At 37.5% G+C, this 27,504-nt stretch overlaps 1 protein-coding gene across 11 annotated transcripts in view; it reads left to right on the top strand.

Moving 5' to 3' along the window:
- LOC105202120 (guanine nucleotide-releasing factor 2) overlaps positions 1–27,504 on the top strand; it is a 78,233-nt gene that overhangs the window by 29,501 nt on the left and 21,228 nt on the right. The window contains exon 1 of one of the 11 annotated variants that reach the window (XM_026132422.2): positions 10,738–11,271. The exons of the other annotated variants lie outside the window; for them this stretch is intronic. The gene's annotated coding sequence lies outside the window, so the exon portion shown is untranslated. Of the gene's footprint in view, positions 1–10,737; positions 11,272–27,504 lie in introns of those variants that run through there. 11 annotated transcript variants of the gene reach the window in all.

Below are 27,504 nucleotides of genomic sequence, written 5' to 3'. Positions count from 1 at the left end.
TAAATTAAACAATGAAGTAATCTCACACAGGTTCTGAAATTAAAATTTATATCAATCAATACTTGTAATTGTAGTGTCTTACTATTGTAAGAACTTTTTCTTTAGATCTCCCCTGCATACAAAAATTTATAGAAAAATATTCTGCTTGTTAATTTAGATCTATTTGTTCAATATTTCGATCTGACTCTACGTTAATCTAATTTGCTTCTGCAAGATATTAGACATAAATATTTTCTTTTTTTTTAATATTATATAAATTGACACACGTAAACATTATTACAACAATTATCTTAATAATATTTCTCACACAATTTTTATTTATTGTAAGTAGATCAGAAAATTGCGGCAAATTTATATTTTTCTAGTAATATTTTATTATTTTTTATCTTTTTTTTCAAAAGATGTCGCGTTTTATACATAATTTCTACATTTGTACATAATTCCGTAGCCTCTGTTAGTTGTATTACGTTGCATATACATACATAGATTTTTGTTCATCGGTAATGGCTTTCTGTCGGATGAAATATTCCGTGAAATGTGAGTGGATGCATATCGATATAAATGGATCGGTGGGCGAGAAGAATTCTGGTCCATTTTGCGATATTTTTACTCGGCTGTAAGAGCTAGCATGTCTGTTAATAGCATTACATTTTCACGCATAAATTACGTCCAATGTTCCAGAAAATAAATTTCTTGTGAATTAAAATTAATAATTAAAAGCTGGATTAATGTGGATGAAAATTGATTTTGCTCGCACACTCAAAGAACAAAATTATCAAAATAATGGGATGTGTAATGCATCATTAATATACATTATTTACGGTTAATAAACATATATAAATATAATTTTTAAACGTTAGCATTATTATCGCTGTTATTAGAGTATTTTGTTACTTTAGATTTAATTATAAAGCTTTTTAATTATAAAGCTTTTACAACATACATATATTATGGTAATTTATAATTTAAAAATTTTATGTAATATTAATTTGCGATTTATAATTTATAACGAGTAATTCCTGGAAATGAGTAGAAATTTCAAAAACCTGATATTTGTTTAATTTTATTAGTTTGATGTAGCTTATTATTGTTAAAAAGAAAACTAAAATTCTTTAAAATCTTAAAATATAATGAGCTATTTTCAAACGTTTGATTCTTCGTAAAGAATATTTTCTTTGATCAGCGAAAGAACGTTTATTTTTAGAAAACTAACCAGACGTTGCTGCCTTTTAATACATTCTTTTTTGTTTTCTTCCCTCAGGCTACCGATTGCAATTTGCAGAATGTACTGTCTGGTAATGCAGCTTATTGTTTTCCGGAAATGAACTACGTCGGAGCACAATACATGTATCTAGTCCAATGCAATCCAATCTAGTTGATATCGTCCCTCGTACGTATCTAGCATGAGGCGTCCACCAACGGTATCGATTTCAGGAGTATCCTCAATATGTCCTAGACTTTCTCTAATTAACGATATTCAATCGTCGGCCATTTGAAGATGCGACTGAGCGACGAGAGCGACGAAAGCGTAGGTAGATTATTTCCCCTTTCCACGCAGCCTTTAACGCACCCTTTCTTGTCCTTTCCTTCAATGCATAAACTCCACTGTAATGTATTCCCCGGGTATATATTTCCTCGCTGCGTTAAAACGTCAGGTGATTTATTATTCGAAACATTTGAATATATACAGGGGAGATGACAGGGAAAAGATTTTAGCAAGAACATCTTCTGACACATGAAGTATATTAAAATAACACAAACGTGAAGTGAACATGTAATAAACTTCTGTAAAGTTGGCGTCGCTTTTTCAAGATATTTCAATATAATAGAGTAACAGTTCGGCTTGAAATTCTGCAGCTGGAGTGCCGTCTTCATGTAAGGTATAGTCATAGCTGTTTCTGTTGTATTTCGTCCAGATAAAATTTACAGTTGCACTCGTGTTATTCTAGAATTCTTTTATTTCGCGGAATATCTCTCCGGTCAATGTCCGCAGGTCGAAAACTTGAATTAAATCAGCGTCGCGGCGCAACTTACGGGAAGAGATAACTTCTGGCTTTAACGATGGTCATAGATTCAACGCAGAATGCCACTGATGTTACAGCACGTCCGTTCCGGGGCAAGTGAAATCGATGACTATGACTTTCCCCGAGTCCGAACTCTTCCGATCGACGATAATGTCCGTTTTCCCAAGCGACTCGATTAAGTCGCTGGAGCCCAGCTCGACGTCTGTCGTTGTAATTTCTTTTCCGTACTAATTGTTTCATTTCCCCGGGGACAACATTCTAAGAAGTATCGGAAATTAGAAGAGCTGCGTAATCGCTTTACGGTGGAAAGTTTAAACAGAAGGTGCGGCGCGATAAAATGAGTTTGAGATTTTGTACATTCACACACCGTACCTACCCTTTGTATATCAAGCAAAGTATTTAAATGCACTTCGCATCGGAAATATAATGCGCGCGACTCAATGTCGCACAATCGAAATCGGGCATTTATATTTAATTACACTCCTACTGATGCAACGTTCCATTGTTGCTCGCCATTATCAGCGATTTTCTTTTATTCCGCCGAGACGGGCTCCGTATAAGCGAGAGCACAAGGCATTAATCACAAACCTCGCTAGCTCTCGGAAAGAAATACAGCCTGTACTCCGATCGATGCAGCAAGCTCATTTATTATCGTTACTCAGAAATTGCGCTAGACTTGCCGCGGAGTACAGAAAGATACCGACTTCTCTCTTAGCTTTTGCACTTCGCCCCCGCAGGTGTTTCGGTTACACCGAAATGTACTTTGCTTGCGCGGTTAACAACAGCGGGTCTTGCGGCATAGGAGATGGTTCGCGCAAACAAGAACTCGGGGATGCCTTCCGTTTGTATGTCTGTCTGAAGTCGTTCGATGCTCGCGGGTGTCGTCGTCTCGGGCATGTGCCATTGACTTGACGATCGTTTCATTTTGCAAATTGAAAGTCGTACGTGGAAACGGAGATTGAACGAACTTGGGGTCTTTTTCCGAGTCGCCTTCTCCGACTTCTTCCAATTTCGTCGCGCAATCGAGACTCCATATGCGAGCGTCGCGTTGAATCGCAAATGCCTTATTGAAAATCGTACGTGCATTTATCTAAAGTTAATTATTATTAAAGAATCCGTACGCGCGTGAACGATGCGTGCCGCGGTAATTTGGCACAGCTCGTGTGTTATGTATGAAAATATCTCTACATATTATTATGCTAATTTATCACATATTGATGATGAATTGATCAAAATGCAAATTTGTCAATTTGAATTCATAAATGATGTCGCTTTACGTTGGAAGCTGCAACAGTCAGGCTCTCTACAATGGATATTTATTCAATGTAACGTATAAGCGCCGTTATTTTCTTAATTAAAAGATTGTTGATGTTCAATTGACTAGAATTAATTAAAAAACGACTAGAGCGTCGTTTAAAATTCCCGTAGCCGTGTGCAAAGTACCGCCCGATGTATCTTCGCTAAAGTGGCGGCTAATTGCGATATTCGAATTTTTTTCTTTATTTTCCTTTGATCGTTTATGCGCGACGCATACTCCGACGCGCCCGAACGACTTCGGACTTTATCTTGTACGAGGCCGACGAAAGTTTTGACATGATGAGGCTCCGAAAACTATATCGAAGTACCGTCTCGCCGTCTTATCGAGCTTGCTGCGCCGAACGCGAGAATCGCCGGAGAGAATCTCTGTACTTGAGAGAAAGAAAACGGGGAAGGAAGGAGGGGGCAGACGCAAGATATCGCCTTACGTTGCGCTTTTATCGGAAACAGATAATATCCTGTGATATACACCAATAGAACCTATAGAACAGGCTCCTAGTTCCTTTTATATTATATATATTGTTTTTTTTTCTTCGTCTGCTATCTATTTTTCTTTTCTTCGACAATCTCTTTCAATGTTCATTACGACGATAGTTTTCTCTCATGCAACGTGCCGCGACGATACGCGAGATTTTATTTCTGCAAACTCGTCGCTTTTCGCCGACCCTAATTTCTGATTGCTCGCGTTTTAAGCTCATCTCTTTTCCTCGCAGTCGCGCGCGATCGACACACGTAGACAAAACACATTTTCCAACGGTCAGAGAGAAAGATAAGCTTTTTCTTTTTTTTTCCAGACTTTTTTCAAACAGCCACTGGAAAGAGCAAAGTGCCGTTCGCACGATATTTGTCTTTTTCAATGGCGAACCGCCGTGTATATCCGCGGAAGGTAGAATAAGTGGAAATTAAATCCCGGTTATTTCTACGCGTCGCCATAGGGGTCGATCGAGAGATACTCGCAAACAACGGAGATCAATGCCGGAGAGAGCAATCAATAATAATATCCCGCTGTCCCTCGGAATAATAAAACGCTTAACGCGCAGCCGGTGCTCTGCAACTGTCCTATCGGTCTTATTGTTAGAACCAACCGGGACGCATTGTTCGAACTTTTTCGATTAAAACTTTCACGGTGTCGTTTTCTTTTTTTCCCTCTCGCGCTGCGAAATGCAGCTGAACGATCATTTACGTTTCTTCGAAGGTAAATCGTATAGATTCGCTTGAAACAAAAGTGTCAGATTGAAGATCCCACTTTTGATACATAAGCCTGCCGTTAATGCTCTTGCGGGGGCATCGAGATCAAATTTGCAGAATTTAATTATTGAACTGAATGAACATTTCGGATTTCTGTATTTTCCATCTTCGTTCCGCGATAAAATGATCAAAGCAAGAATGTTATTGTATAATTAACGCATTTATCCGTAACCTGTTTTCACATTATTTGAAGAACATTATACATGTATGTATCATACAGCTATTTGGCCAAAAATATATTAGGCACTTTATATTTTTTAAAAGATTTTTAACCGGTAGGATTTAAATAGAAATTAAAATGTGAATTATTTGTTCAAGAAAACCGTTTAAACTTGTGTATAATGTCGGTTATACTGTAAGTTATCAATGTGAAATAATACAAATGAAAGAATTCCGAATAAAGAATATAGGTGCCTAATAATTTTGACCAAGGCTGTACGTATTTTGAAGCCAGAAAAGAGATTTGAAGAGTGAAGCGCGTGAATTTTATTTTGATATTCAGTCATAAATATAAAATGCTCTCTTTAAATTTATATTCAAATTTAAATTAACTGGAATTTTACGAGTATATTTTATATATAAAATATTGTAATGACGCTTTTAAGTGTTCCATAATAGCATTGTCGATTATCTAAAGTCGGATTACATGATAAAATTTGATTCACTCAGATAAACAGGGAGATATTTTATTATGAGCGCGGCAGCGTGCGATTGATCGAATAGAATCAATTCGCGAAGAATATATTAGAGACAAACGTAAATCCTGCTCTCCTTTTCTGTCTCTCTCTCTCTTTTTCTCTCTGCCACGGTTACTTAATCCTCAATAAAGTACCGCTTTCCGATAATTTTAAGAGTTTAATATCAATTATACAAGCATGCTTTTGATTCATTACCTTCTTATCGATGCAAATCTTTCCGAGATTGTACGTGCTTCAAAGATGTGGAACGCGTTTTAATCATCTTTCTATTTGAGCAGAAAATTTACATTAGTAAATTTATTCCACTCCGTTCAATTTGACGGCGTTTAAAGGCTTTTCATCATTTACATTCGATTTTTACTTAGCGATTGGACATTGCTTTTGCTGCATACAATGCAGAATTGCAGACGCGCAACTATCAATAAAGTATAACATAATTGAAATTTTCTGTTATGCACGCTCGTCGTTGAATTAAAGTAATTCGTACAGTAATACAAATATATTTTGGTATTTTGGCAAGAGAAACAATGCGAATTATTCCACAGTTGCGTATACCACTTTTTTTTCTATTTTTATCTAAAGCGATTTTTGGAAAGAAACGATGCGCCTCTGATTGGGACGGATCTTACGTAACTGAACGTTCACGAAGTAAACCACCCAATTACACGTTTTCGCAACACGGGCGAAAATGAAAACGATAACCGTGCGGTTGCCTACGCCATTAGCTTTTTATTTACTGTTGCCGGTTTCGCGATACGGGTATGTACGTTCACTGGCAGTTTTTACGTGTGTGTGTGTGTGTGTGTGTGCGCGCGCGCGGAGTGAGATACCGCACCCTCTCACCCTACGTCGTTTTACCGTTAATTGCAACCGCGGAGAAAGCGTGCCAGGCTGCCCCCCATAAAATACGTTTATCACCCCTTAAAGTCGCGACGCCGCTGCCTTTGTGGGACCCCATTAATACGCAAATTGCAGCCACGAGTTTCTCGCGCTCCACCTGGTTGACACGCGCTATCGGCCGGTCGCTTAATTAAGAGGCAATTTTCCTTTAATGCCGAATACCTGGCCCATTCATCGGCGCGTGAATAAAGATTGGTCAAAATAAAGCAATCCAAGTCGGAACGCGGGTTTGGCAGACGGCAGAATGAAACGGAGTAAAATCAGAGCATTGCAAATACATAGCTTTTAGTAAGATAAACATGATTGACAAACAAGATTGATAAACAAGAAAATTGAGGAAATCGCGAAGTATAGAGGGAAAAAGACTTTTAGAGATAAAGGGAGACTCCGGGCTTCTTTTTTTTTTTTTCATAAAAAGTGTACAAATATACTTGTACTTACTATGTACTTAATGTAACTTGCATTTTTGTCGCATACATCAAAATGCAGACGTAATATAAATTTAATTTATTTTTTATCATTAGTTAACAATATCTTACAACCCTGTTTTTATTTTGTGTTATTTCTTTTAGGGCAACATTTTTAAAAATATGTAGCGCTTATTTATATCCTTTCGACAAACTTTTGACAAATAAGTATACGTTAAATAATTTATATTTCGTCATTCAACTATAAAATTTTATTATCTAACAGCTGCGATAAAGAGTAGCTACGGTTATTCTAAAATAACAAAGGAATGCGTAACAGCAGGGAAAATTTGTTTTGTGAACCACCGGCCCGTCGTTCTACGATAAAAGAATAATAGTCCTGGACTTTCATGGTACATCGCAAGGCTTAAATCGGGAAGAATATAGGATCGCGTTTTACGATCTTTGCGCGCGCGTATACCGAATTTTACGATTGTGCTGGATTACGAAGCGGTTGAGGAAAAATAGCGTAAAAATGAGATAGAGAGAGAGAGAGAGAGACATATGGAGGACGCTGTTTTTGTTGCATCGTGGAACGAACAACGGTGCGGGTGGGCCGTCGACCACACGCAATTCGCGGATCGGAATATCGTCCGGCATCGTCGGCTATTATCAACCATTCAATTGTTACTTTGTGGCTCGCGTATGGCTGAGTGCATACGAGCGCAATTTCGAGTATGCCGCGTTGACATAACAGAATTTTCGGTGAAATTTCCGGTATAAACCGAAGATAAAAGGAGGAAAGGAGGGATTCCCTATTCCGATTTGTCTGTAACTTTGTGAAAGTTTAATTATGACGATAAAACGCATAGGCACGCACGTTTCCTCTCTGCGAAAGCTCGATGTTATTCGCTTTATCGCGACGATCTTTTCAGTTTGTATAATAATAAAGCGGTCTCTAGACGCTTGATAATTGCATACAATATGTTTCTAGACACTGTGCAAAGTTCGGTATGAAATGGGGTGATCAATAATATTGTGCAATAATATTTAGCATCTAGGGGTCGCTTAATCCTTTACATATCTGGATAATTCATGTCAAATCGATTTCTATTCATGGAAGTTTCTTGAAATCTCAAAGAGCCCTCCACTCCTTATCCTCTCGTAAAAAGTTCGTGGCCGAAGGAACTGCGATGATGCGATTCGAAGCCGTCGATTTCCTTGCGAATAGCATTGAGTTGATTTCGGTGTCGAGTACTAGTGGCCTACGATTGCAACGTTGCCTTTGTGTGAAAAGTGAAAATTTTGTAAGTCTGATTTAAAAATTATTTTTTTTTTATAAAAAAATTCCTTATTAAAAAAGGATTTGATAAAAAGAATTTAGATGTCAAATCGCATTATATGAGAGCAAGAAAATATTGAGCCTCCTGAGGAAGACGTTTTTGTCTTATTGAAAATTATTTATTTTGAAAATTTCACTCTTATCGAAAATCATTCATGCCCGAATAATTATACTTTTCAAAGAACTTAATATTCGAGTTTTTTTCAAAGCTTTATAATCTAAACTAAAAAAACTCTAAAATAATTTTTTATATGCATTATAAACAAGTTTTTGAGAGTCAAATAATACTTCTACCTAATTTACGTCAGTAATTAAATTTTACATTTTATTTTATTTTATTTTATTTTTAAATAAAGTACCAACATTTGTTCTATATAGAAACTTCAAAGTATGTTTATGAATTTTTAAAGATTTTTTTGAACTGCTTTAAATATAGACGAAAAAAAGTGGTCGAGCGCGAGTTACTCAGGTTTGCACAGATAAAATGCCATTTTTCACATTCTATCATAAAGGTCAACGTGTACCAAATCATCGGATTTGTGCACATACAAACGTGAAGTTTATTCTGCATTTTTGCCTGATGTCATATGTGCGTATGCTTGCTTCTTAAAAACCTGTTTCTCTGTCCGTATACGGTGGGACTTTACGAAAACGTCTAAAAGCGAGATTTCACGGTCACATATCCTTTAATGGTCCGATTGGAAAAAGGTTTTTTTAACTGAACGACGGAGAAACTCCGAAAAGATTTTCTCTTGTGAATGTAAAAATGATAATTTCTTCCGATAATTTCGCCCGATTTTTGCCGAAATACATTATTTCATATGCTCATAACTCATTCTTTATGACAAAGGAAGAAAAAAATTGTATCAAAAATCTATAATTTATGCTACAAGCATTAAAAATCAAATATTAAAATGGCGTGCAAAATCATTTTTTAGTGACTAAAATACGCTCGTAAACGATAGTCATAAAAATTGTATCTCATTCAACAGAAATCGCCGAGAATATTTTGATCATTCTCTGACGCTAGACGGGACGTATCTGCCTTCCAACGACGATTGGAAAGGAGCGCGAATAGTCACGCACGGGAATCGAGTGTCACGAAAGAGGAGCCAGGGTGTTCGTGCATAGGGCGAGGGTTACGTTCTCGATTTCCATCCTGTGAGACTGTAGACACCCGAGAAGTTTGTGAAACCGCCGCGCCGTCGCCGTCGACCACGCCGCCCGCCGTGCTTGCATCCTAAATAAAAGCCACCGGCGGTGCGGGCGCGACTTTCGGCCGTTAACTTTTAAGGATGACGTAGAGACACGCGTTTTCGAGCGCAGACACGAACTTCCTATAAATTTTCGCCAACTTTTGCCGCTCCATTTGTTAGTCCCTGCCGCGCAACAAAGGGCATCGATCAAAGTGTTAAAGCGCTCGTCGACGCAGCTTTGCCCGAACGCGTATCTCCGATTACGAAAATAGTCGAGCGCGATACGCGACGACGACAGGTAAATCAACCCGTCGCTATAATTTACGAGGGAGGAATGGGGAAAAGGGGGGGGGGGGAGAGGGCGAGTATGCGAAAAATTTTCAAGGGAATTGGAAATTCGATTTTCACACTTCCTATATTCATCAAATTCTTTTCACAAGCGATAATGTATGAAATAAAAGTAACTAAAAACACGCGGGTTATTAGATCTATTTTGGAGATTAAACAATTGTTCCACGATAACTCTCGGAATTAATCTAGATATAGGCATTCTCTAAATATGAATCAGAGTGGATAATCACGGATTACCAGTGGCGCACTTGGGGCTGATAAATCAGTGATTATCTTCACCTAAAGATCAATGAAAAGTTATTGGTACAATCACGGCAAAATTTTCATTGATCAGTGTATTAATAAATACACTTATAAATACTAATAAATCCACAATAAATAATCATTAATAAATTCGTTGATTTTTTAGTTCAGATAATCACTAATTGCCAATGGTATACCAGAGGCTGATGATCAGAATTAATCGGATAATCCACTGATTCAGATTTAAAGAGTAAGAAACGAGTATCCGAAATTTGACAAATGACGAAATTAATCTAGATATACATAGGTACTCTCTAAATCTGAATCAGAGTGGATAATCACCGATTACCAGTGGCGCACTTGTGGCTGATAAATCAGTGATTATCTTCACTTAAAAATCAATTTAAAAAATTGCTGGTATAATCATTGAAAAGTTCTCATTGATCAGTGTGTTAATAAATACACTTATAAATACTATTAAATCCACAATAAATAATCATTAACAAATTCGTTGATTTTTTTAGTTCAGATAATCACTAATTGCCAGTGGTATATCAGAGGCTGATGATCAGAATTAATCAGATAATCCACTGATTCACTTAAGTAAGAAACGAGTATCCGAAATTTGACAAATGACGTACAGATTGACGTACAATCGCAGTTTTCATTCCTCCACTCCGATTCTAAAATTAAACCAAATTCTCATACCTCATCGCGGTTTTCCTTTTAAATCCGACATCCGAAGATAGGTGCGACACGCCGGCTGTTAGCTGAACGGGAGGGAAGAGAGAGAGAAGGAGAGCGAGGGCTGACGCATGAGAGACGACCGCGAGGAAACGTTCTGAGGAAGAGGGCGATAACGTGGAAGTGAAATAGCAGGTGGAGCGATAGGCGCAGATAAGGCAGCGCGAGCGAGACGGCGCGATCAAGGCCGGCGCGGTACAAGCGCGATCGCGCCCGAAGCTCGCGCTCGCCCGGCCCAAGTTAGTTAGCAGTCGATGCGCACACGCGACGCGGTCCGGACGTACGCTCGCCGGCACCGCTCGCTCCTTCCTCCGCCAGCGCCACGCATCCGTGTCCGCGCGCGCGTCGCGCCGCGCCAACGGGGCACGTACGACGGAGCCCTGCGGAGGGAAATTGCGGTTTCCGTTTTCGAAAGCGCGCTTCCTCGCGCGAGCGGAGTGGTGTGGCTTGGCTGCCGCCCAGCCGGTCGAATTTCCGCGGTCCAGAGCGGAGCGGTCGACGCGCGAGAGTCGAGTCCACCGCGAACAGTCTGTCTCCGCGCTCGTCGTAAATACGCCAAATACGCCAGGTTCCACGAACGTCCGATAAACTTGCGCGTCTTGGTCCACGATCGCGGTTCTTCTTCCGTTTCGCTGCACGCCGCCTTTCGATTCGAATTGGTTCCTCCTCCGTTGGCACCACGCGAGGGTACAGCAGCGACTCGTTCAGTCGTGTCCGCGCGTTTCCCGCAGAACGTGAAAAGACGACGGGGAGATCACTCTGAAGAAGCCGAAGCCGAGGGTTTGCCAGAGTTTTAAATAGGTAAATGACTAATCGACTTTGAGCTTGATTGAATTGTTGAAGGCAACTTATTGCTGGCATGTCTTATGAACGTGTTAAAATATTTGCCATGTTGCTGGTAGGAAATTTCGATCGAGAGTTTGCCAGTTTCCAAACAATCGTTAACTTGAACTAATAATACGGAGATTGTCTTGGGCGGACCAGGGAGATGATATAAATATTATAAATCGTATTACCGTCAGATCTAACGAGTTTCCTTGTCTTAATTTTGGGTTGTACTGAACGCGTTAATTTCGAATCGTATTAAATCTTTATTTTAAAATGAGTTGCGTATCAGATGTATCAATCGTTCGGCGATGTTCCCGGAGCATTTGGATCTTCTAAGGGGCTCAAAGTACTCGGCGGATAAGACTCAGCGCCGGATCGACGTTAACCGTGGATCAATCGCGTATTACGTCGGTGACGGGACAGGATGGCGTTTATTAATAACTTCGTGACAGGAGTGACATGTGCGTAGACGCACGGCGCTCTCGAACGTCGCTGCCGGAGAGTCGTGGCTCTCCGTGTTTGACATAAACGATAAATCACGTTCCTCGAGTTGGGGAGCCCCGCGCGTCTTAACGAAGCTTTTCCGTCGATGCGATCGCTCGTGGATGAACCGTGGGTGAGTCACTTTCCGGGTGCGCGCCCCGCACGATTTTCTGTCGCCGCGAATCATCGCGGAGGAATCGCGAGGACGACGAGGACGACGACGACGACGACACGCCCGTTTTTCGCGTCGTCGCGAAGAAAAGTTTGACGTGTGCGTGCATTGAGGGAATACCGCGAATGCGATATCGATCCTTTTTGTGTTTTCACAAGTTTACGTCTGTTGTGCGCCACCGCGATTGTAACTTCCCACGAAGTTCGTGGAAAAAAAGGGAATGAAATTAGTATCTCAAGTATGAGTCAGCCACGAGATGGTGACCGAAACTTTGTCGCGTAGTGATCGCGTTTTTTCCATCGACATAAAATGAAGTTTATGTAGTTGAGGTATGTGTAACGTCGAGGATTTGTGAAAAAAAATGCTGTAATATGAATTAAAATGTGGTTTGATTCTGAATTGAACATCGAATCACAGATTGTCACTAATATACGTACTTGATTTAATTAAATTTTATTTGTTCAACTATACTTGTTTATTGTCTTTTTTAATATTTTTCTTTCATTAACGCTGTTATTGAATTAATAAGATATTTCCAATCAGACTGTTGCTGTTGATTCAACAGCATTTTTTCTCTGTGCAAGATCTACGATAAAATGCACGTTTTTTATTGTAATTTTTGGAGATGTGTACTCTTATATCGTATTTAATAATAAACTTTAGGGTGTGCGAATTAAGTACTTGTGAGATCAAATCGAATCTTCGATAAGATGTTCGAAATCAAATTGAATTAAATTTTGAATTTTCACATCAAATCGAATCAAATCTCTTTGATTCGAATATGAATTAAATTTAAATCGAATTTTATCAGATTTAAATTATTAATTTAAAAATAATAAAGTATTTACAATGACGTTGCAAATCTTTTTTAAGATAGATAAAAAAATTAATTGTCAAATTTTAGAAAATAATTTAAAAAAATAATGTGCTACAAAATTTATAATAAGTATTACAGATGATAAGTGAGAGTATTATATAGATAAATGAGCATTGATAAATGAAAATACATCTTACATTGTACAAATTATAATTTACCATTGAAGTGTGCTTTAGTGCACTCATCAGGAAAATATAATGGAGTAATTTTTTGTCTAAATTTTTTCTTCTAAATTCTAAAAAATCACGGTATCTATGAAATGTTGAAACAAGTTGTCTATCGAAGACGATTGTTTATTACGACACAAATTTTTGAATGGTTTATAAGATTTAGAAACGACAGAAAAGTTTTAGAAATCGACAAACAATCGAGCACGAAAATTGATTACGCACTGACAAGATTGGTTACGTGGAAGACATAAATGAAACGATCAAAATAGACGATTGATTTGAAATTGAATTATGGACGATTCACAATTCTCGAATCAGATTCGAAATCAAATTGAATCTACTGCAATTCGATTCTATTCGAATTCGTACTATTTGCACACATCTGTAATTGCAAAAAAAATTATTTTCTTAAAAACCCATCATTTAGACAAATATCAGCTTATCACTTGATCTATGAATAGAAAGGTATTGCTCTATCAATCTGACTAGGATATCTAGCTGCTTACGTCATCGTTAGTCGGCAGTGTCATTTTGAACATAATCTTCATATCACATATGTATATTATACAATAAAATCCGGAGCACAGACAGAATTCAGAGATGAGATCATTGCGAGTGCACGATGTAGGCGGTTGGGCGATGAGCGGCGTGGCGAAGGTCACGCTCAAGTCATCGGGCGCATTAACGTTTTTTTTTTCTCATTTTATTTGTCCCGACGAGGACTAATGCCCGAGTTCGGCGCTGGGGATGGTTGAATATTTCAGTTGCTTTATCCGGATACCCGCGAGTCGGTCGAAAACTTTTATGTATCTGCGCGAGTCGCACAATCCGCGCTAATTCTACGTATCTTTAGTTTGTCAGTAATGAGTTGAAACACGTTAAACACCTTAAACGTATTTACGAGACCATTCTTACTCATTGTCAAGAGAGATCACTGCAACATAATATAGGGTACAGTTTCCAATGTTTCACGTATCAAAGACGAAGACGATGGCGAGGAGGGGGGGGGGGGGCAAGACGTTGAAGCCATTGTCACGGGCGTCACTCTTGAGGCACTGTTAATTAACCAATTAACTTGCGCCAAGTGAGATTTACGTCACGTCTGTTTGCGACGAGACGTATCATATATTTTCTCGTGTGTCACCGTTACCACCAACCTGCAAGTAGATCTTGTCGCGAGGAAGTTCGCTTTCTCGTCACTTCTGCATTATGTCATGTTCAATTTTAAATTAAAAATTTATTTCTGTCACAATTACGAATACTGTTTCAACTCATAAAGCAAGATAGTTTCATACTATTTAACAGTACATAGGTACGTTAGTATCTCGGATCCAATTTTGACTAAAGCACAGAGAAAGTTACATTTAATTTATATTCTCAAATATATTGCGGAACATGCGCTAAGTAAATGAATCTCGAATAAGATTAAATGCATAATTAAATTAAATTTGTAATTAAATTAATTTAATTAAATGGCAAACTAATTGTAAGTTAAATGCTCTTACATTTTGTTTCGTAAATGCAATACATTGCCGTGAATCTCGTTTTCACGGCAAGCAAAATGAGCTATCAAACGCACCTGACTCGAAACGCCTTGCTGCTCGTAATTCCTGTGCGTTGGCTGCGATGCAAGTTCGCTTCTCGATTAATTATTTATTCACACTTTTAGAGACAAGGAGGTGGAATTATTAAGCGCGCGCTGATGATGACTCTCTGATGTCATCTTCTATTACGATTTTACGATAATTCTAAGTAACCGATTATAGTAATTGTATGTACAGAGAAAAAATGCTGTTGAGTCAACAGCATCAGTCTAATTGGGAATATTTTCATTCAATGACAGCATTGAAACAAAAAGATTAAAAGTAAAGACAATATAGTTGTGTGAATAAAATTCAGTTGAATCAACATATATTAGTAACAGCCCGTGATTCGACGTTTAATTGAATAAAACTACGTTTTAATTCATATTGCAGCGTTTTTGCTCACTGTAGGAAAGGTATACAGATTTTTCATGGTTTTATTTTTTAATACCGTGTAGATTAATAGCCATTTAAATAATATGCGTAGTACATAGAGAAAATTATTCCAAATTTGACGTTTTTGATGATTAGAATCGAATTTACTATGAAAATTTTATTACGAAAATATTGAAATAGTAAAAAAAAAGTGTTATCGGTGCAGCAGCTATATTAGATACTTTGAAGTCACATTATTTAATACGTAGAACTCCGCTCATTTCGTGCATGTATCTGAGAAATTAATCCGCTTAGAGTTTTTGATTACAGCGTAACACTTGTACGTTTTACACGTAAAACGGGTTGTATAAAACGGTGTTTGTTCATTTAGCCGATAAATCTTGTTATGATAAAACCGTCGCATACTTTGCGTTAACCAGAACGTGCCGCGTATCGTGCAACACGGCGATTAATTAAACGAGACGATCAGATATGCAAATCCGCCGACACCTCATCGAACGATCTCGATTGAACTAATGTTCAAAGTTGCCACGTTAACGGAATATATACGGTTCTGCAAATACGATGAAACTTGGATCGCATCTTATCAGATATCGTTCGCGCGCATTATAATTATTTCATCGTTTAAATTATTATTCCACCGCGAGCTGAAGGTTTATCCCCGAAATTCGTATCGCGCGTTTTCATGATGCTTGCAGTTGCGCCGAGTAATAAAGCAGTTAATTAACGCATTCATCAGATATGCAAATTAAAAAGTTGTACTCTAAGTGACGAAATTAATTCACGAGTTTTTGATTCTCCAAGGGACTCTGATGCGTATGGAGCGTGCGACTACCGTGTTTTATCTTCGTGTTTCGGTGTTTTCAGTTGTACGGCAGGAAGCGAAAACATGAACATGCTACAACCAAATTTCATGGTTTTATTTCGAATATATACATTAAAACCGTCTCGCCTTGCGCTCAGATAAATGATTAAAAACTAACATTTTTTTCATTAAAAGTTATTTTATTAAAAAAATACGCGTCCGCGCTTGCATTCGGCTTTGTTAATATGCACGTGTCTATCATTCATGATTTGTGACAGTGTTTGTACTTGTATCGGTGAACATTTGCAGAAACGTGATTGTTAAATAACAAAACAGGTTTTTTATTACACATTATTTGTCTTTTATTACGTTGAAAATTGTTGACATGTGTAGAAACAAAAGAATTACACTCAACTAATATTTACTTTGCTCTTTATATCATTTGTTTATCTGCATTCTAAATGATAGCAATCTCAACAGCTGCTGTATTTACTTGCGGTAGAAATATACAGCATAAGCAATATACTCTGTACTGCACACATATTTTACGTAGGAAGGTAGTAAAATTAGAAAATGACTAATAGACAAAAAAAGAGACATTAGCTAAATCGTTAGTTAACTTCCAAATTCGGTTTCGTCAAAATGTTAGAAATGTTATAAGACCACTTTTCCATTTTATTTCATTTTACGCGAAGACTTGCTCCCTTTTCGATCCTATCACAAATTATGCCCCACCCTGGACATATATCGTACATGATCCTCTCGAAAGTTAGTTAGCCGGCGGTTGGCTCTCGTAGTTTCTGTGATGGGCGGGCTCTCTTACGCTCTCTTGTGTCTAGACCACATGCTTTGCACACGTGTCGCATTATTATGTCAATCGTTAACACGTGCATAAATCCACGAACGGCGAAGGAACTTTGGTATGCCGAGGACGCAACAACGCCGGATAAAGATAGACACCGGTTGCTTAATGTAAACCGTCGTCAGCTGGAAAATATTTCAAGATATTTGCTTCTCTGAATAGAAAAATATTTCTCTTGAATGAAAATGCAGTCACGTAATATGAGAGTATCTCTGCGAAATTTTTAATGTGTCTCTTTGACAATCGGATTAATAAAACGTGAGTTTACATGAAAATGGAAAGATATATCACGATGTGTGAATGACTTTTCGTGTGCGTTTGTTCAATATTTGTAACTAATATACGTACATCTCAGTACAATAATTAATTAAACTTATCAGTTTGCAATATTTCTAATCTGATGAACATTTATATTATATAATATTAAATAATATATACTAATAATAATGTATTTGTATAAGATTTTGTATAACAATATTTCTATATATTTATTTGTATATTAATAATTTTTGTGTATAATATTTCTGTTATTTTATTAAATTAATGTGAAACATATAATATTTGCGACTTAATGATGTTTTCTCGTGAATATACACGCCATTATTTTGCCATCTGGTTTGCATGCTGAAATATGAGTTACGGCAGCGTCAGCATTTTCTCTGACGATAGGTTTTCCTACGTGTTCCAAGGCGTACACTCTCGAGCATGCATGATTGCGTGTCGCTTTCGCACATCGCGTATGAGATGATTTTTAAAAAATTAGATATAAATCCGCACTTTCTAGAGACAATACTTATGTCTACGTCCCGCCTCTGACGCACGTAGAGGATATATATAACCGCAAGATGCGTGTGTAAATTTGCTATTGTCCTCTGTACATATGTATGCTGGTGGCAAAAGTTTTAGTCAACCGAAAGTTTCGTTAACTAATACAATAATTCGTTTCAGATGTAGATTCCATTTCGAGTAACCTGAATAGATATTTATTAAGATATTTATCGCTTAACATTGTAGAATATGACAAACTGACATTTAAATTCAAGTCACACGGGAAATTGGAATTTTCACTTAATAAGAATATTAAAAGCAGATAATTTCTACACAGCATACATTTTTGCAAGTTTGCTCGGAGATTGTCTCCGTAATTAAGACTCGAAGTATCGTTTTTTGTGCCCCACGTCACCTGGCTGCTGCAGAGACAAGACTTCTCGTTATTAGGTATTTCTCTCAAGCAATGGCTTTCCCTGGAGGAGCTGTCTCTTGTCTCTTTCAATATTGCAGAGGTTGAGCTTGTCTTTTAATGAATCCACTGTTTCTGGCGCTGAGTATATCGACAAGACGCAGCCAGCGTCTCAGGCTTCTTTTGATTAAGAAAAGAATACTGCGAATATTTTACTTTCAGCAGAGAGCAGCTGTCTCGTCTAGTTACTTAATACTTGACCATAGAATGTTATTATTATATTATTTTCTATATTAAGCGCTCCGAGACTTAAATCTCTTTAATCACATTAAGAATATGCTAAATAATTTAACAAAATTAGATCGCACACCGAAAAAATTCTATTCTCAAAGAATCTCTTAAGAATTTTCCTCTTTTTTTGTAGTAGTTTCTTCTAAAATAGACTCCAAAGAGGGGATTTTCTTAACTTCAAAGGAAATTCTTTTAAAGGATAGATCAGTAGTAGTAGAGATATTTTTAGTTTTTATGAGGATTTGTACAAGATGATTTTTTTATAGGATTTACTTTAGGATTGATTTTCTTTAAATATGAAAAAAATATATATATAATTTTAATATATCGAACCCCTCTTTTCAACCAGAAAAAAATTATGTTCAAATTGATGAGATCGTTTCATTAACTTGGTTTTTTTAAATTGAAGTAAAAATATTTTTGCAGAAAATAAAAATTTTATTTCAAGAACCGACGTTATTGGTTTTTTTAATAGCAAATAAATTATTTGTTTAATTTAAACAAATAAAATTAAACAAATAATTATAATTATTTGTTGAATATTCTAGAATAGAAGAATATATTTTCCTTCATTAAGAATGGATTAAGAAGACTTGCAAAGGAAATAGTCCTTTTCGGGAATATAAGTTTTTCGATGCACAGAGAAAAATGAAAAGGAAAGATTTACGCACGCTTTCAAAATCTTTGACGTATGTACTTTCAATACGGCACGATATTTGTAGTTATATTACATGTTGCACTCGTGTAATATCCAATCGAAATACAAGTGGGGGGGAAGGGGCAGAGGAGGGTTCGATTTATTCGCCAGGTCGACGTTTCTCGTTGTTTGCATCAAATGCGACACTAGCGGAAATCCAATATTACGTGCCGTCGAGAGCATCTATATTGATTGGCGATATTTGACGGGAGAGGAGAAACCGCTCGTATCCCGTGTTTTTATCCGGCCGCCCTCCGTTTGAGGGTATTCTCTTCCGACGAGGGTCCACAAACATTACAAGGGCGCCGAGCTGGGCCTTTAATGGATCTACTGTTTGCATCCCGGCGAGGAGAGTATCAACGGATACTCTCTTCTCGTCTTGCAATCGCGTCGCGCTTCGAAGATCAATCCCCCCTTCCCTCCCCTTATTGCGGGAACTTTGCGTCTCTGCTCGCATTTTTGCGATTCGTCTGGCGAATCGCTTCATTGCGCGATCGCTTCAGGCCAGACGGCGCCGTGGTTGGAGGATTGTCAGTGATATTCGGCGGCTTATGAATGTGGAGAATGAACTGAAAAGACACGTCTCTCTCCCCGGGTTTTTAAAGAGAATTTAAGTATCGCTAATTTAACGGAGCATTAAACAAATTTCTCAAGGTATCTCATTTTATCGATAAATGTTTTGTCGTATACTTGGACGATATTTTATTGAGTGTGTTAAAAATTATTCTTAATATGCTTGATAAAATTATTATGAATGAAAATTTCATACAATGGAATGTAATCCTAGACCGTTATGCGAATACACAACTTTGATTGAGAAGACCCAATCGATCAGAGCTGAATCTTAATGTTAGTGCTTGATAATTTTTTGTGTGAATTTATATATTAATTTTTCTAGTTTAATTAGCAACAAATTTTCGCAATATTTGGCGGAGGAGGGGGGGGGTGGTAGTTTATTGGCTTTGTCATAATAGATGTCCATTAGCATTATTGTTAAACTGATTACTAATTATTATATTACTATTCTAGTTTTGTTTATAATCATGTTTCAAGTCTGAAAATATTTCGATACGCAGAGTTTGAAGCATTATTAGATAAAAAATATAAATTCATATAAGAAATGTTATACGCACTAAGAAAAGTTTTGTTTGGTTGCGCTCTTTCTTAATTTCAAAAAATTTTTATAATTTTTGAAGAATTTCACTTAAATATTTTTGATGAAAAATTTAACACGAGTATTGAGAAGCAACTATTGTGTTCGTACAAGTATTATTCATGATAAACATTTTTTACGTGGCACACTTAATCTTCCGCAATATCTCAACATTATCATTTAACAGTAAATACATTGGAAAGCGTGGAATATAAAATACGTTTACGTTGTTATAACCGTCACTCTTTACTCGCTTTTCTGTACAATACGTTGTATTTTTCTTTCTTTTTTTTAATTTGCAAATAGCTTCGCGAATATTGACTGTTGAAGCATATATCTCTCTTTCTCTTTCTCTCTGTCTTTGCTCGTAATAACGAGATGAATATACTACTCGCATGTAAATAAATTTAAAAGGCTGACAAATTCGAGAATATTAATATTGCCGATGTACGGGATCAACGTATGCGCATTGCGCATCTCGTTAAAATCGGCTTTGTTCTCGAATTATGATAATATTCATTGCCTCGCTGCTAATCAGTGTAATTACCTGAAATATTCTCGTGGGGGACATTTCGCATAAATTTCATTACGAAATGCCTTTTCGTCCTCTGTCCCCCTTTCGACATGCTTTTACCTGTAATGCGTTATTACGAGATCTCGTAATTTGATTTTCCGGAACGAATTCGACGCAGATGTTTGTTGTTGGTTCCGCGCGAACTCGTTCCGCAAATCGAGTTGATCTTATTGTATCGTAAAACTCTTAGAGTTTTCCATTAGACGGTACTCGCAATTAATTTCTCGATAATGATTTCCTTGCGTTACAAGTCCGCACTTTAAATCGCAACAGCGCCGCATTGCGGTAGTTGTCCTACGCAGAGCGCGCGTCTTCCATTATTTTTCTTTAATTACTTTTCCATTACGGGTTTCTTCGCGGCACCGAAAGTAAGTCTGTTTTATCGAGGAAACCGCTTAACATTTTAAACGAGGTACGCGAGGAATAATTGAATAAGTGTCTCCGTGCATCTACGATCAGTAGGTACACTTCCCACGTAAATTTTCCACGTCGATCTTACTTTAGAAAATGGATTATTGTAAATTAATTTCTTATTTATTTTTTTTTATAAATACACGTTGCTCAAGTTACTTAAATATCTCTTTCTATCAATTTTGAAGCTTATTCTTTAGTAAGATCGATATACAAAAGTGCTCATTATTATATTGATAATGAATACTTCTTTTACCAATTATAATTGCATTATCATCAGTATGAATTAGTTTATCGCATTTGTATTACGTAAATTAATATATTGCATTATTCGGTAATAATTAACAGGTATAATAATTAAATTTAAAAAAAAATTAAATCCGATAATAATTCTCTTTTAATAAGTTTTCTCCGGTATGTTCACCTTTCACATCTCGTGCGTGTTGTAATTATATTTCCAAACTTTTCCAATTATAGGATTAAATATAATTATATGGCGAGAGCCCATTCGCGTATATCGCTGCGAGCATTAAACCCCGGTCATGATTCTTATCGAGAGTCACATTTTTATCGGTGCTTGCGGAGTAAATCTTCGTAGCTTTTCCAAGTTCGCGGGAGTACGATGGCTATTAAGAGGACTGTGCCGCCGAGCATCGATTCTCCCTCTTAATTCAGGAAACGACATTACCGCGCCCCTGCTACCGACCGGTGCCCACTAATATCATCGTCGGACCATGAAATTCCCAGCTGGAAACGGCTCACAGTATTCCGCGGACGTTAAAGCCCCCCCGTAATTGCATCGTTGCAAGCGAAATGCGCGAAATGGTCGCCTCGCTCGAGAAAGCTTGGCGATCAGCACACATTTCCACGTTATCTCGTTGCGCCGTTTAGATCGCCAAACGTTAATTAACCGAAAGTGATCGCGAAACTTTTAGCTTACGAAAAACTTGTGATTTTTTCCGATGTGTAAAATGAAAATATTTGTCTTTCTTTCTCTCGATAAAAAGTTTGTTAGAAACATCACTTCAATAAAATCTCTTTTGGGCATAGCGAAACAAATACTTGAACGAGATATATTTGTATTTTTAATACGAATTTGCCCTTTCGTGTTATTAAGCGATAGCGTTTCTTTTCATAAGCATCTTTTTCAAATGTTTTACTGTATTAAATAAAACCTCATTGTTTCAGAAGATTTATAAGTTGCAGAGCTATCAAGAAACACGATTTACAAGTTTCTCCCGGGTAAATATCGAAAGATTTATAATAATAAGAATTTAATGGAATTGCGAAAACGGAACAAAAGCTACGACGTTTCCTTGTTTCCCAAAATTGTATCGCAGTGATGGCGTGACGTAATTGTTTCCAAACCGAGAAACCTCGTCTGCGTCCAAGCCTTTCACAAAGTTTCATCGTATTTTGGCTGCCGGTTTCGGCCTCGCCTACTAATTTTAGTTCGCGTTGTCCGAACCCACCATCTTGGAATAATCCTCTTTCGGCGTTTAAGCTATTTCGAAAGCCCTTTAAGCTCGGGTACGCGCTCCTTCATATCCCTCATCGTTGCTCTCTGCGTCTCAAGGACCGGACTTTAAGTCCGATTCACATTCGCGGCTGCAAGTACTTGGCAGCGCAGCGTAATGATCCTGAATACGTGACGAGATTTCATATTGCCGCTCTGATACTTCGCGACGTTTGATCCGCACAGTTCACGCAGTCGTTTAACCGATAATGTAATTCAGCGCTATTTCATCTCAAATTGTTTCTAGAATTAATCTTAACAATCGCACCAGCGAAGTATCCTAGCAATTGTCTTCTATTGTTGCTATAAATTTACTCTGCAGTAATTTCATTGAAAAACCTCTCTATATTTTACTCAAAACAATGTATTTGTTGAAATTCGTCTGAATTGAGTTCTTATATTTTTTATACGATATTTCTATTCAAGTCACGCATCGTTGTAACCAGACCTTTTCTTCTATCGTGTAACGATAATTGCTCGGCAGGCTTAACGGAACGTGTAAATATCAAGCGGCACGCCGAGAGAGAGAAAGAAAGAGAGGGAGAGAGAGAGAGAGAGAGAGAGAGAGAGAGAGAGAGAGAGAGAGAGAGAGATCTCGATCTGTCCGGCTCGTCGACCGCATTTTTGGTGGACCGAACAGTAGGTTCACGGTCCGTGTGTCGCGGGGCGCGGTGCAACAACCTCCCGGTTATTTCGGGGTGGATCGTGTCACACGGAGCGCACCCGTGCGAACTCGGTATTGCGGCTGCGGGACACGCGCGCGCGTGTGTCCCGGAAAATTAATTTGCCTGGGGCGCACGGATATACGCGCGTATACTCGGATTGTCCGTTCTAATCGGCCGGACGCGGAATCTGACTTTATGCACGAGAGATACGCGCGGAAGTACTCGTAAAAACAACCGGACACGTCGAACGGCGGGCGCGCTCTCGTCGGATGTCAGATTAATTTATACGAGAGTAAATTAGTGACTCGATGTAAAAAGCTTGTAAAAGCACCATTTTCATCGCGAAAAGAAATATGTAGAATTAAAAGATTGATAGCTAACACATGGAACATAAAAATATCTCTTAATCCACCATGGAATAAAGCATCTAACAAAATGGTTACAATTTTTAATTTTTTAAATTTTAGATTCATATTCAACTCAAGTCACGTAGAAAAAGAATATCTTATTGGTACAGTTGTACTATGGGTATCTCACGTTTTATCATTTTTTCATCTATTGAAAGTGATAAAAAAAATCTTTAAAAATTTATGAACACACTTTCATGAGTTTCTAGAATAAAGGTCTAGTTTTCATTTTAGGAAAAAAAAGTAAAATGTATAATTTAATAGTTGCTTTCAAAATTCCGTGTATACTATCACGTGTATAGAAATTACTCGGACACGGTATAATCAGGATTTGTTCTTTATTAATGCGAAGGGCAATAAAAAGCGAAAGAGCCACGCATGAAATGTGAAAAAGGGCGAAGCTAGTGTGCGATAAATGAAGTTTGTAAACTTATTATAAATTTATATTTGTATCATTAATTACGCGTGTGTTTTATCACGTGTATAACTGTGCTGTTGTTACTATAATGTGGTACCATCCATTTTGCCAACAATTACCAGGCCATTTCGGTTGGATTAGGCTGAACACTGATTTATCTGATTCGGTCGGACATCCGGAAAATACGCTGTAGGTGTTATGCGCTTCTCGCTGTAAAATCGCATTAAGTGCTCGTCCGATAACCGCAAACCGCAGTAACAACGATATGTCAACGTTATATGTGATACATATAATGATAGATACGTCAGTATCATGCAGAGTGTCTTTTTTTGAGTTACAGCTTTGCTAATCGACTATCTCATTTCAATCAACAACAAATCATTATCGTACATTATTAATCGCTATTACAATATTATTATTACAATATTTATTACATTAATAACTGTTATTTTGTAATAAAATCATATTTTCATTAAAATCACATTTTAGCAATCATATTTGAAATCTTTGCATCATTTATCGTTTTAATATCTCGATTTTGTTGAAACTGGTATATATATGAACCGAAAAAATGTGTTACATTTTCATCCGATCCCTCTCCCTTCGTTTTGCTCGAGGCATTATGTACTTCACGTTGTATATTTTTCGTGATTACATTTTCGGGATTGCCAGCTCCAAGCCGCATTGTCTGTGAACCGTTCCCCGCTCCCACGCGAGTTCATCTCGAGTCCTCGGAATTTTTTACGAGCGTGCAAATCCACCCGCGATTATACTCCGTTCGTCAATAATCTGGGGATCCATTAGTTTCACAGAGCTGCTGCCACCGCCGCCGTTAACGAACTTGCGGATAATCAATTTTAGGGAGGCAATTATTAGCTTTACTCGAACGAAGGCCTCCGCGTTGCGGGTGTGGGCCCGTCGTCCACGAAATCCTTTAATGCCAGCACTCCCGGATAGTTAATATCAATTTTCTTTCCCCTCTTGACCGGCGCGCGCAATATCAATTTTCTCTATCGCGGAGCAGGACTTTCGTCCCTTATTACATCAGCAATCATTCATTGGATTCGGCACTTTCTTACTAACCGTCCATCTGGAAATTACTTTCGCGCGTTTTTTAATATCTCGCCATCAATTTTCGCTTTGCACTTTCGACGAATTACCAACTGTTCTTTACTACTCATTTCTTCTCTGATTTCTGCACGCCGACCGCGCGTGCCGAAGCCGTGACAATCTCACAAAATGAGTTTCTGCATATTACAACTTTATTCAAAGTCGCGATATCGAGAATCAATTTTTTCTTCTTTGTAATGCATATCAAAATTCACGAGTCTCATGTTTCGTCTTTCGACCTTTAATGATCAGAAATGTCTTTGACACATTTAAATACAGTTGCTATATATATATATATATATATATATATATATATATATATATATAAATAATACTGGCTGACACTCGACTCGTATTCTTCGTCGTAAACTGCTTTTGCAGTCCTCACGAGAATCGAAATATCGAAACCTCTGTTTCTCGCTTGTATATTTAAAACAGATCGTCGGTCTTCTTTTAGGGGGATCTCAAACAGCCCGCATATCGCAGGCACGAACTGTTTTCACATGTTTTCCACGCCCGCGGGAACTTTTCTCATTATTCCAGTTAGCGAAAACCTACACTCGGCGATAGATCAAACATTTCGGGAGTTCTCCGGCGTCGCTGAAGATCGAATTCGACACTCAAGTGAAACACCCCCTCTTCCCCCCCCAAAAAAAGAGGGAATCTCCCTCGTCCGCTTTGATTGCACATCCGCGCCGATCCCACGAACGAATCATTAAAAGCTTTAACGAATCGTTTGCGCGCGTAATTGATGAATTCGGAAAACTCTTCGCCGCAGCATTGCGTTCCTCATTTTTCGCGAAATAAAAGTGCGCGAATTCGCGCGCGAAGAATCACTCGTACTCGTGAAATATACGGAAATCTGTCATTAATCCGACAGCGCGTAATTTTTTATTACACCGGCAGCACTCTCCACGAGCGAAATGTGACGGCACTGGTGACGAGCTTTCAGTAGTTACGGAATAACTACGGTATATCGTGTTCTGGTGCAGACGAATGATTTTAATGTGAGTTATTTCGCGCGTGACATTTGCGATCCATTCTAAAATTCTTGCGATGTAATTATATGCGGAAGGTAACGTTGATACACAAATGTATGTATGCCTGCTATGTTGAATTTAATTATAATTATTATTAAAACATGTAGAATCACATACTTTACTTAGTAATTATTTAAATTGAAAAATAAAAAGTGAAATATTTTGAATTTCCTGATTATTCTCTTTTTTTGGGGGAGAGGGAGTCTTCTCCTCTCAATAAATAATGTTAAAGATGTATAGCATGTATACTTCTCTAAACATTAAAAAAATTATGAAAAAATTACAGATTGATTTAGATTGCATTTTAAAGTAGTAGAAAAAATTTGGCCACGATTTTTCATTCGAATAAAAATTATTTCAATTAGAAGTAGACATGTGCTCTAATGAAAATATAATATAATAATGAAATAGTGAAAAAAATCTGAATTTTTCATTTAAGTACTTTAAATATTCAAGATTTACGTAACATTTTATTGCGGCGCAGAAATCAATTCTGTAAAATAAACAAAATTTACTTATTTACAGAATAATTAAACAATTACAATAAAACATTATACAATTATTTTGAATACTTAAGGTACTTCCATAAAATTGAGATTTTCCTTAATGTTGTAAAAAATTTTAATTTTTAATAACAAATAGAGCAAATAAATTGTAAAAATATAATTTTATTCACACTTTCACATGTATATTAATTTAATCGAAGTGTTAATAATATTAAATCCATTTCCAAATTTTATTTACTTTGCAAGAACTGTACGTCCGATACATCCCTATGTAAATATGTATAATTAAATACATATATTTTGTGTAATCTACGTTATTTGTGTTTTCTACGTTTCACCGAAATCGAATAGATATTTTTAGAAACCACTGCCTTTTTTCTCGTTTGGCTCCATTAATGATCCTAGTACAATTTAATAATTTAATTTAAATGCGTCCCACGTTTCCACTGAAAATGGAATCTGTGACGATTGATGAAAATTGCAGCAGCCAATTATTAATTCAAGAATTGGAAATGGGGGAAACTCGAAACATTTTCGCAAGAGTGCTCTATCAAACATGAGTGACAGCGTGCGACAAAAAAAGATCCGCTTATACCCCACCCTACACTACCTAAGAGAGAATTTCATATGTTATCTCGTGTCGTAATACATCCACGCAGTGATAAATTCACGGATCTTAAGCCGTGGAAGTCCACGCTCCCGTGATTTCGCACGTCCTACCAGCCGGCTGATTCGCCGTGGACCAAGGACGAGAAGTAACCGCTATGGAAATCCGCGAGATTTCCATAAAACAATTACACCGAGTTTCCGTTGTTTACCGGTCGCGGTAATGTCGTTCGTATAAATCCCATCCGGTGAAACGTGCCCAGCGGTAGAGTAACCAGCGTAAA

Source organism: Solenopsis invicta, chromosome 1 (genome assembly GCF_016802725.1).
Source record: "Solenopsis invicta isolate M01_SB chromosome 1, UNIL_Sinv_3.0, whole genome shotgun sequence".
In the NCBI taxonomy this organism is placed as follows: Eukaryota; Metazoa; Arthropoda; class Insecta; order Hymenoptera; family Formicidae; genus Solenopsis; species Solenopsis invicta.
Note: the sequence above shows the minus strand (reverse complement) of the source record. Positions and strands in the feature narration are given on the sequence as shown.